Source organism: Acipenser ruthenus, chromosome 8 (assembly GCF_902713425.1).
Source record: "Acipenser ruthenus chromosome 8, fAciRut3.2 maternal haplotype, whole genome shotgun sequence".
In the NCBI taxonomy this organism is placed as follows: domain Eukaryota; kingdom Metazoa; phylum Chordata; class Actinopteri; order Acipenseriformes; family Acipenseridae; genus Acipenser; species Acipenser ruthenus.
This window is the reverse complement of record NC_081196.1, coordinates 40,511,706-40,523,222: the sequence shown is the minus strand read 5'-3', so window position 1 is coordinate 40,523,222 and position 11,517 is coordinate 40,511,706. Positions and strand designations below refer to the sequence as shown.

Sequence of the window (11,517 nt, the reverse complement as noted above, 5' to 3'; positions counted from 1 at the left end):
GCTTCTGGGTGTTACAAGGCAATTGGCTTGGTGGTGTGTATGGAGGTTGTCCACTAACCTACCCCTTATGGAACAAACATATATTTTTAATATATGGTAGAAAAGTATGATTCTTAGATTTTTCATATATAGAAATGGGCCCCTTTTTATATATTTAAAATATATGGGATATATTTAAAATATATTTTTGTCTGTAATCCATATATTTATTTTATATGTTGAAAATATATGGTGCACCATATATTTTCATTAGTGTGTAATCCATATACAATAAATATATGGATTACAGACTAAAATGTATTTTAAATATATCCCATATATTTTAAATATATAAAAAGGGGCCAATTTCTATATTTGAAAAATATAAGGATCATACCACATATTAAAAATATATGTTTTTTCCATAAGGAACAATTCTCCTGAGCTGTTGTGGGGAGTTGCTGCAGAGTAAAAATTGTACTTTCTAAAAAATGGATACTATTTTTTTGCAAGACTTTTAGTATGAACTAAGACACGACTCCACACAAGAATGTATATAAAGTAAACAACTATTCATAATGCATTACACTCAGAATGTATCCAGAAACTTACTTTAAAGTGTGACTGAATTATTGTGTTTCTTTACCCATTGGAGAAAAAAACATTCAAGAAAAGTTCTTAAAGGAATGCTTTATTGTACCACGAATACTGAAACTCTTCAAAAAAAGATATATCTGCTTTTCCAGGTTCTATACAGTACATTCTTACGGTACAATACACTTCCCTTTTCTGGAAAAAGGTTTTGCCATTTGCACTCCAGGAGTTAAGCTTTCATTCCAGCAAGTCTCCAAGACAGGGGATTTAAGGCATGGTTACCTATATAAGGAAACCTGTTAGACTGAAGAGAGAACCTCCTCTGTTTGACTGGGAGAGACATGCATATGCACACACCCTGGCGAGTGGGAGTGAGCTGGAGGCTGGACAGAACATAGCTTCCTGAGTCACTGTTACAGTTTAACAGATACCACACTACTAGTAGGAGACACATCAGGCTTTACCAAAAGCCCACACTGCTGAGTGAAACATTCTTCTTAATCACAGGCCCAAAAAAGGAGACTGAAACCATGTCAGGAACACTGGGGAAGCAGGTAAGAAAGACGCTACTTGCACCAAGCTGCTTTGCTGTTGATGCCAACTGTGGTTTAGAAAGTTATTTGCTTTTAAAGTTTTTTTTTTTTTTTCTTTACTTTTTTTGTAATATCAATTAATATGGTGCAGTAGGATTTGTTGTAAGTATTTGTGTTTGGCAAACAGTTCAATGAAGGCTGCTTTCTTATCTCTGATGAAACCCATATGTGAAGTTAAAATTAATTAAAAAGTCTGAGCCGTTCCAATTAGGGGTGTGCAAGGGAAGAAAATAATCCAAAATGTAATCTGCAACATGTCCCTGTTACATAGCATTGCCACCTTTTTTTTTTTTTTTTTAGGAAATCTTTAAGGCATACTGTAGATGGAAGACAATAATTTAAAGTGTCTCTTGGAATTGGTTGAAAACGGAATGTTGTACTTGAAGTGTAGAATGCTGAAGGAACTTTTTTTTCAACTTTCTGAATACTGTACTGCCTTATTTTCATTATTCCTCAGGAACATGTGTATGTAATAAAGCTTTAGTAGGAATGGTTGCTTCCTACAGTTTTTATGGTTCCATGTGAATACTGTTTTACATGGCTAGTTGTCTTCAGGACCTACATCTTCATTGGAATCCATATGTGTTACTGTCACAAAGACGGCCGGAGTGGGTGGCGTCAGACCAGAGGCAGGAAATAAAATGACAGAGAGATGTGGTTTGGTGGTGAAATGCTTTCGCTCAGCATTTAATAAATAAACAGAACAGAAAATAAAAGGTTTGAACACAAAACAGGACACAACACTTACGCCAAAATAAACAGATAAACAAAACGGACTAAACAGTGAACAGACAAACGAACAAACACGGTGAGTGAAAACAACTATCAATTTAATTCACTTTACTTTATTTTACTTTCTCCTCTCTCTCCCGTTCTCCACTCACCGAACACCCAACCTCGAGTGAAAGAAATGTGCATCTATATATACTGTTGTGCTGGGATTCAATTACTAATTAATTATTCACTTAAATCCCAGCACGTGAATTAATTCTGTGCAACCCCGTGCTCACATATTACATTTAACCAGCACGTGAAGTGATTTGTGCCCTCCTCGTGCCTAAATACAAATCTTCATTTTTAAATACACGTGAAACACAGACCCGTTTATATCCTGTGTACCAATGACTATACACCAACATTAACACATGCAACAACATACAACACATAATATGCACACAGGGGCGGGGCACATTGCCACAGTTACCTCTAAAGAACAAAAAACAACAGTTAAAACATGTTTGGCCAGTGCCTTCTTCGTGTTTGTTTAGTTGACTTCGTTTTACATTAGAATTCTGATTGAGTATTTTGAAGTTATGTATAATTTACTTCTATTTGTGCCTCAATGGTCACTGCAGTATCTTTTTCAAACCTTCTGTCTGCCTATCTTCATGTGTGAGTGTGTGTGCGTGTGTGTGCGTGTGTGTTTCAAGTAAAGACCTGGAGCATGCAGCACTCAGGTCTCAAACATACAGTGTTCATTTACACAGGATCACAGACAGACCTGTTAGGCAGTTAAAGACTTAGCTCTAAAGGTTTAGCTCTAATGGTATATTTGAGTCAATCCTTACTGCACATCATTGGAAGTCTTATTCCAGACCTCATGTGTCAGTAGCCTGCATGATCATCTAACTAGCTACTTATTGGACATTGAAGCAATTATCTACTTTAATGATTAAAGGATTAAGTAAATATACCATGTTTTAATAAACATGGTGGCTCTTTATCCTTTTTCATGTAATTAGTGCTTGTTATTTCTAATGGGTGGGTTTTGTTGTGGGGGTAGGAGGAAGGTTCTGAACATTTAATGACCAGACCTCTCATTACCATTAGGTCTATAATTAAAAAGCACAAAATGTTATGCTAAAGCCTCATTGTGTGACAGTTAGACATCTTTGCAAAAACAGGGAAAAAAGAAAATGAAAACAAAGAATGCCAAACTCTTAATATTAATTTCCTTGTGGTGCTTTATGTTTAATCCACATGAAAGGTATGAACGGTATTGAGAATCTGGGAATAAGTAAGTCAATTCCTGTCGGTATTTCTTTACCTGCTGTCACACTAACACACTTACATCTAAAGAAATGCTTATTCAATTGAGATACAATTTGGATACAACATTATTTACCACAAGTTATTGAGAGTATACGAATTTGTAGAGAAACCTGTCTGTCACACTTACACTGTACAATGGCTGAAGGTCAAGGTGATATACTGTACCAGTGCCCTGCCATATTAAAATGACCAGTCTTGAAACAGAGGTGACATTTTTTGTACCAAACTGGGACAAAACATAAGCACAAAACTGAACAGAAACAAACACATCAGTATCAGATAGCTTGGCCTTTTGCATCATGCAGGGTCTGAACTCGTGTAGGCATGGAATCGATGAGATTCTGTATTACAGTCTGCTGCAGATTTTGCCATGTTTAGATGAGTTTTGACCACAGTTCATTCACATTGGCAGATAGTGGTCAAGGTTTCTGCAATTGTTTATCGAGGTGTTCCCAGACATGTTCGATAGGGTTCAAGGGCATTTTTATTTTGATATACTGTGGGGTTTGAAGGTGACATTTCTAACTTCCTGGTGCTGCAGGTAGTTTGTAGGAAAGGAAAGGAAGGGAAAGTACAGTAATTTGTATTCTGATTAAGTAGATTGCACAGAAAGCAAGGGGAAACCAGACAAGTCACCCAGGAATGATATTGTATTTTAGTAAAAAAACAAAAAAACAAACATGATAGTGAGACACAGCTACTTTGTTTTTTTTTGTAAAGTACACTTAATTTTTTATTTTTTTTATTTCTGATTGCATGATATACAATGCTTTTAAAACCATTTTGGTCAACACATAGAAAATAATAATTATAACACACCTGGTACACGTGGGTAACATAATTGATGTCAACACGGTATGATCTTTCAAGAGGTAATGACATTTTAGGATGCTTAGCTGTTTAATGAGCAGCTGTCAGTAATCAAAGGGTGTACACCAGAAATCAGAGATGGGAAGGTGTATAGAATGGTACCATTTCCATAGTTATACCACCGCTATTAATATAAACAACAATTTGGCATTTGCAGCATTATAAAAATAAATGACTCACTCGAGAATTAAAATTCCTGTATTTAATCCTTACTATAACACAGGAAATTAAGTTGCGTCTGACCTGAATTTGAAATATGTGCAGCAAAAAAAAAGGTCAGACACTAAAATCTATTACAGTTTGGACTCAGTCTTTTTTGCCTAGTTCGACTACAGGCCTTTTGTTTATATATTATATATTTATATTTATTGCATTTCTATAGCACATTTTATACAAAAGCATCGCAAAGCACTGTACAGTACATCGCAGAAAAAAAGAACAAACCACAATACATTTGTATAGCATGTCACACATACAACTACCAAATCAGAGAGCCAATGTAAAGATACCACACGTTTTGGGACACCAGAAAAAAAGTGCATTACAATAATCAACTCTAGATTAAACAAAGGCATGCATTAGTCTCTCAGCATCAAATACAGAAATAATTGGACTAAGTTTGGCTATATTTCTCAAATGGTAAAAAGATACTTTAGTAACTTCCCTAATATGAGTCTCAAATGATAGATCAGGATCAAAGATGACCCCCAAACTCTTAATTTCTAGTTTAAGTTTTGATGAGAGACTGCAAGGGTCGAGCTCATGTAATCCCCCATTTCCTTTAAGTTGGTTCTGTGATCCCACTAGCATAACTTCTGTTTTATCTGAATTCAACATTAGAAAATTCTGTCATATCCAATACTTGTTTAACATCCCTGGTCTAAAAGATCCATTCAAATACTTAACTGGCAACATCCATATGTGCAGTACAAAAAACAGATGGCAGCCATGTCATGGAAAGAGTGAGATGTTTTGTAGCTGTATTATTTTTGCCGTACTTGTGGAATTTAAGTGCAGGCCCTCTTGTTATGCAAGCCTCTGCTATCCAGTGCCCCTTTTGTTAGCTCTAGCAAGGTAAGAACATGAGACAGCAATGCAACCAATCACTTGATCAATCGCTCAAACTACACACTTATACAACTGTCATGAACAAGCATCTCAGAGTGCCTTACAAACACACACAAACCTACTCATTACAGCAGAGAGGTCAAGATGTACAAATGGCTTTTCAATTAGAGTTCGCAATCTCTCCCAGCAGAGCATTCCACATGGAGCTCAAGAAATTTAAATGGATAAGTGACTGATTAAAACACCAAAATTAAACAGGACTGATGACTTTAAAAGATAAAACGCACACATTAAATAAACGTGGCCATGAGGTGTCTTCAACGAGAGCAACATTGGAATCGGATTCAAGTGCTAAGACAGCTGCAGGATCAAGCATGGAGCCCACACAAGAGTGCTCAGCAACATTGAAAAATAGTTGAATTTACCCAGGCAGGCAAGCACAAATTTTTTGCCATAGTGGGAACATGATTATTTTGCTATTGTGAGTGAAGGTGGAAAAAGCTGTATGTGTATAATTTGTCTGAAAGTCCTCCCTAATAAAAGTTACGACTTAAAACAGGCATCACAGTACAACACAGAATACAAAGATGTGTACCCATTGGACAGCAGTGCCAGAAAGAAAAAAAATAGCAGATTTTCAACCAAGCAAAATTACGATTTTTTAAAGATGTAAACAAAGACTTTAGGAATTTTCCCCAGCTGTTGCGTTAATCTGCACTTAACTGAGCAGTTCCCTATCAATGTGTACACAAACCAGATCACAGAGCTGGAAGATACATTTTTGGAAGCTCCTTTCCAACAAAATGTGTGGGAATTTGTTTCCAGTATTAAATCGTTTTATTCAGATAAGGCAGCTGTAGAGTTGCTTGAGCTTAGTTCAAAATGACCTTCCTTTGCAACAGTTACAAATCCAGAAACAAGAGTGCTGACTTTTGGCTGCAGGTACCAAGAGATCAATACCTGTGTTTGGCATCTTCAAGCCTAAAATTGCTTTGTATGTTCTCAAGCACATGCTTATGCGAAGCTACGTTTTCCGTGATTCATTTTGTTAAAAACAAGCTGCCCAATCACCTGGGATATGACAGATTTGAGCACTGCTCAGGATCGCTACCACATCTTTTCAACCACATTTTTATTGTGCAACAGATCAAAAATTAGGGATTTCGTTATAGGATAAACATGGACAAATGTATGTGACGGCCAAAACATACAAGATGCAGATGATTTTATTTATCAGTTTTACTTTATACATGGGAGAATGTTAGTACTGTATTGAGAAAGATGGCCAGATTTTATTTTTGTGTGTGTGTGTTTTAATTGCTGATGGATACAATTGTTTCCCCAGGATTTTATCAGTAATGCGGTCTATTCAGAATTCCCTATACGGTCTAGTAGCCTTCAGCCTTCAGTATTCCTGTCAAAATGGGTTAATTCGGGTTCCTTCATAATATTACATTGTTATATATTAATATATTTCTTCTAATTTCAGTTTTCTCTGAGACTGTTAATGATTGTATTTTGCTTAATACATTGTAGGACATTAGCATTGGGTAAGACGGGCAAATCAGTATTATTTTGCCTTTTGAAAAAAGCAATTCAAACTTAGCACTAAGGCAAAAGCTTAGTGCTTATCTTGTGTGTAAACTATGTAACCAATAGGACCTGTATCTTTGAGCCAGTTTGCACAAGTCTTGTAAAAATTGCAGGATGTGACGGTAATCATTTCAGTTTTTTGAAGGCCCTTTCTAATTAAAAAGAGCTATCAGCGGAAGCCCAGTTGCTGCCAAGAAAAAGCAAGAATAGTCCCGTAGAGAGAGCAGGTGGCTGGAGGGATTCAGCATTTGGTGTTCAATGCGGCAGGATTAAAATTGCTAAAGTAGCTGTGTTCAATCCTACTTGAAATAATGATGCCGCAGTATTTATATTTAAAATCTCTGCATAGCTTGATGGTAGTAATGATCCTTGGTCCTCAGGGTAACCAAACCTAACCAAGGAATGTCGGCTTCAGCAATGCAGTGGCTGACTAAGACTGCTTTAGATGTGATATTGTCCAGACAGAGTTGTGATGTTTAGATGAAGCAATTCTTGGAAAGGTCACTGGCACATGCCTAATAGGCTGTAACAATAAATCCATTGTGTGCAAATGCATGCTAGATCTTGGCTCACGTATTGACTCAAAGCCGTAAGGCGATCTATGCTTTAGCCTGCCAACCCTCTATCGCAGGGCGTTCGGAACCAACATTTTGAACTTGGGATGTAGTTGTGGCTTTCTGTATCTTGATAGTGAAAAGTATATGCAGTGTGATTCAAAATCAATACACCTTCAGAAAAAGAAAATTATGGAACATTTAATTTCAGGTTTAAAAGTAGACAGACATGTTGGACAGAGACAGGTGTGTATTGTTGAGGGCAAAGTGCTGGGAGTGCAGCTGAAGCCTTTGATGAATGTCATAACTGACAGGTATCAAGGACTATGTGTCAGGCCAATGATGGAGCTCAATTCGAACATGTTTTGTAATAATGTCTGAGGTTTTTTTTTGGGGGGGGGGGGGGGGTCATAGGATTTCTGAATCAGACTGTATTATAACAGGGTGCACATGTAGTGTGTGGTGTTACAATATTGCAGTATCTCAAAAAGTTATTTTGCTTTGTTTTCTTTGAGAATCAGGGGAAACTGGAATTGACAGTCCTTTACTGTTCAGGAATCCATGTAGTGTACTTTCTTTTACTAGAAGCACTATGTATTTTTTTTAAGAAACTTGACTTGCTTTTTTGTTTTTTGAGGGAGTGAACAAGGCATGTGGACTCTGGATTTATTCTCCCTGCACATCATTATTTATAGGTACTTTAATCGCCTACAGAAAATAATTAAAATTCTGTTGCTTCTGAGTCAACGTTGCTTTGATCCGAGATCACAAGGTTGTATCCCATTATTGCGGCTCAGTTCAGATCTGAACTTGCAAAGCAAGGCAGGGGATTGCTGCATTTTGAATATACCTAGGTATCAGGGTCAGAGCCTGGGGCCAGAAATTGATCAGCTATCCCATTAAACTGTACGATTTAAAGTTATTATATTCTTTCTGTACTGGAAAGCAGCACTCAAAATTATTATTATAGTCACATCTCAGTTTTTTTTGTTTTTATAAATTACTTTCTGTATTTGAGCTTTGGAGAATTTGTAAACCACACATCCTTTTTAAGGTCAAAAGTTGCGGCTCCAATTAGACATATGAAACTAGTTTTAAACTTTTGTATTTAAATTATTTAGAAACATTTCCAAACAATTGTGTAACTTATCATAAGAAAAAAAAAACTTTCCAGTGGTTGGTTACAAGTGAAAAACATAATTTATTGCGTATTACTCTTTCTGAAATTTAAATATCTCAATTATCCGGTTACATCTGTAACCTTGGAAAACACATTCTAAACTTACCACTGCCTGTTATAGAATCACAGGTAATGATCCAAGCGAAAAGGCGTTATTATGGATCTGAACCTTAGCTGTTTTTTACTTTGACATTGACACATCATTTTCCTTGTGCTTTGACTGCTTGTGTGTGGCATGAGTTCACACAGTAGGGTTACCTTGACCAGCAGCTATTTTGCTTTGGTCTCATCTATATAGATGGCAAATTAAGGGACCTAATTTAAAGTCAGTTGCTGCATTGCTGTAGTTCTAATGCCATCTATAATGCGGTTGTATTTGTGACTGATATTAATGGTGTTAGTATGTGTGCACATTAGATACTTATATTGGTAATTGCAGCTTCTTGTTGTGATGTTTCCCAGGCATCAGTTCATCAGGGCCTTCATTAAAAGGAGATAATGACGCCTATAGGGTCAAAAGCGCTCAACTAGGCTTTTGCTTCATAACACCCTCAGGTGTGCCATTGGATCGTGTTAACAAACCCCCTGTCATGCCTTAATGTTTAATGTATAAGCTTTGATAGTGATAGATGAAGAAGCATCTATGAAATTGCCAGCAAGTTGTTTTCTGGTGGCCTGCTAGGGTATGAATATAATATGTAATTACTGTGTAATAAATGGCTTATTACCATCAATTCCAGCTCTAAACCTATTAACCTAACTACTATGTAATTACATGAAAATTGCCTAGTACCATTACATAGTAACACCATGGTACAGATCATTACCACATAATCACGCTCTTATTCCACTAGTAGTTACACTACCATGTAAGCTGTCGTCATTTAAAAGTAATCACAAACAAAATATACAGTAGGTACAACCAATTTAATTATAGGCATCACAGCATCCCGAGGCACCCAACAAAATTGACTAGATAACCTTACAGGGTTTCAGGTGAAGTGGATTAAAAATATTTGCCTATTTTTTTGCCTTATGTATCTCTTTTATAAACACACCAGTTAAATAATTGTATATTTGCACCCCAAGTTCACCATAAAATTGTATTAAAGTATTGTGCATTAAACCGATACTATAAAATGTTGTTACATATTTTCTGTAAACACTTTCACCACAAATCTTTTATCTGTTAATACTGAGCACACTTGCAAGTATGCTCTGCTTTGTTGTGCTATAACCCCTGCTGACCTGCATAAAACATATATGAAGGCTGACTACCCTAGACACAGTGGAAAGTCTGATCTGTATAGTCACTGAAGAGGGAATTAGGGTTAGTATCCTGGATTTAGCAGGATGTCGTTTTCAATATTTCCAGAACACAATTAGTCTATCAGTCTACAGTATGTGTTGTAGTAGCATCATAATCAAATTTCATAGCAATAATTGACTTCAAGGAGTCCAGCCCTTATGTTTTTTAGTTATTACATGTATTTAACAACATATTTTAAAAGTTGTTTTATTTTTTTAAATATGAATGTTTAATATATTATAAAAAAATAAATTAAAAAATGACTGAAAAAGTCTAGCTAGGGGGCAATGTTACCTCCATAACATATTTGGAGGTCACTATTGCTGGTCAGTAACAGTTGATAGCTGTGAAATTTAAAGTCCCAAGATATTTCAGATTTGGGTTCACTTTCTGTAAATAGAAGCCCACTGTTTGTTATTACCTTAACCTCTTTTCTGAGACTCTTGTAAGTAAGTCTTGCAATGTTTTGAATAGAATTAACAATGATTAAGGGAAATCCAAGCATAATGACTCCTGTATATTAGGACATGTTATTTCAGCCTTTAATGGAGTCAATAGATTCCTCTCCCACAGCATATGGAGCCAACATCTGAACTCAAGAATGTATGTTAACCTGACATCAGACCAATTAAGTAGCATAGGCTTTGACAGATTTAAACTAAATGTCTTTGTATCTGGGATCAATTAAAGAATTCCTTGGACAAACAGAAAAATGTTGCGGTACCACAAACCAGTGAAGGAAGAAATGCTCTTTCAGTTAATTCTATCATAGTGGCAGAAACCAACACAGATACACAGGATTTTGTTCCCTTAAAATACATTCTTGCAGTATACAATGTGTTTCTGTATTCAAAACATGTTGCTGTAGCTCATTGGCATTCAGAGTTGTAAACTGTTAATATTCTTTTTTGTTTCAATAATCTGTCTTTATGAAGAGCTAATGGATACATGTGTTTAACAATGCACAACACATACGTAATATATATATATATATATATATATAAAGGAATCCTATAAACAGACAATTGATCTGGCTAATCAAGACTTTAAAAACTTGGCTCTTTCTTAAAAAGTTAATGAAAGAGAGAGTTTTCCGTAGTAGATACCCCATTAATCTAAACTAGCTTGGAAGAGAAGGTATTCTAATTGATGGAAGGCATCACCTTCTGCGTGCATTATTATGTCTCACAGACAACTTGTAACAGGAGATGGTATTTAACAAGCTGGGCAAGTTTTCAAAACATAAACAAATACGATACTGCGTTAAAATGTCTGATGTTCTGCTTGATTTACCTATATTCAAAATAGGTGCTGGTATTAATTTTGAATAAAAATACAGATGGTAACACAGCTTGGGTCTGAGATCACATCGATAGCATGCTTTTGGTCCCATCATAATTGATAAAAACTTGTCAAACAGTTTACAGAACTGCTGATGCTTTGCATTTTGTATTTTTATTTTTTATTTTGTTTGGCGGTGGATCCTATAAATGTCATCAGTTGTAGATAACAGGGATGAATGGGTGTTTTAAATAAACTTTAACACTGTGAGTCTGCAGTTATGCTTTTACACAGTGTTATTGGCTATCTAAGAATCGAGAATCAAGAGTTTTGGCTTATAAACCATAACTTCATGGTACTCCTAAAAAAAAACAAGGCCAAGCTAAAATAAACTTTGGCCAGAATTATGCAGTTTGCTCTGTTCAGCAGATAAATAGCCAAATA

At 35.9% G+C, this 11,517-nt stretch overlaps 1 protein-coding gene across 1 annotated transcript in view; it reads left to right on the top strand.

Moving 5' to 3' along the window:
* Positions 1–971: 971 nt before the first annotated feature.
* LOC117407287 (E3 ubiquitin-protein ligase Midline-1) overlaps positions 972–11,517 on the top strand; it is a 135,419-nt gene continuing 124,873 nt past the window's right edge. Inside the window, exon 1 of the mRNA XM_034012114.3 lies at positions 972–1,127. The gene's annotated coding sequence lies outside the window, so the exon portion shown is untranslated. The remainder of the gene's footprint in view (positions 1,128–11,517) is intronic.